The sequence below is a fragment of the Suricata suricatta genome, chromosome 11 (assembly GCF_006229205.1).
Source record: "Suricata suricatta isolate VVHF042 chromosome 11, meerkat_22Aug2017_6uvM2_HiC, whole genome shotgun sequence".
NCBI classification, from domain to species: domain Eukaryota; kingdom Metazoa; phylum Chordata; class Mammalia; order Carnivora; family Herpestidae; genus Suricata; species Suricata suricatta.
This window is the reverse complement of record NC_043710.1, coordinates 3,854,619-3,855,533: the sequence shown is the minus strand read 5'-3', so window position 1 is coordinate 3,855,533 and position 915 is coordinate 3,854,619.

The following is a 915-nucleotide window of genomic DNA, read 5'->3' as shown; positions in this document are numbered from 1 at the left end:
TGTGCGTGACGGGCTGCCCCGGCTGCCGGGAGGTGGTGTGGACAGCGCTCGGCCGTGTGCTGAGTACCGTCGCACATGCAATTGTACTGAATTTGCACAAGTTGGTGACGGGGCTGTTTGCTCTGAATTGTGTGTGGTGCACAGAGGCTCTGAAAGTTTGTTTTGTTGGTCCGACTGTGTGCCAACTGTGTCTCTTATTTTCTGCATTTCTTTTTCTTATTAAAAATTTTTAAAGGTTTATTTTTTTTGAGCGAGAGATAGAGGGTGAACAGAGGAGGGTTAGAGAGAGAGGGAGACACAGAATCCGAAGCAGCTCCAGGCGCTGAGCTGTCAGCAGAGAGCCCGATGCAGGGCTGGATCCCACAAACCCGATTAGGACCTGAGCTGAAGTCAGATGCTTAACCGACGGAGTCCCCCAGGTGCCCCTATTTTCTGTATTTCTGAAGCTCTGGCATCAGGGGCCTTGGTGACGCTGGAGGGCCAGTGATTCCTAGCGGGGGAAGGGGACTCTCAGAGGAGCCGCGGAGCCCTCACTGCCTCCTGTCCTCGGGGCTCCCACCTCCGGACCCCGGTCCCTTCCCCCGACCCGCCCAGGACAGGTCTAGACAGCCAGGGACCGAGGCCCTGGAATTATCCCGACTAGCCCGGCCTCTGCATGTCCGTCTGCCCGCCTGTCCCTTCCCCAGAGACCGCAGAGGGGCCCCCAGCCCCGTCTCCCTCCTGGCCGACCCCCGCGCTCTCCTGTGTGGCCCCCTCCTCTCGGGCTCTGCGAGTCCGGCAGCCGACGTCCCTGAACGTCAACGAAAGCCTAGAATTTAAAAACAGAGGGAGGCGAAGAGGGGAGCAGGGTGGCAGCAGGGCGGGGCCGGCTCATCTTGGCCCATGGACACGACTGGACGACCATCAGGTCATCCG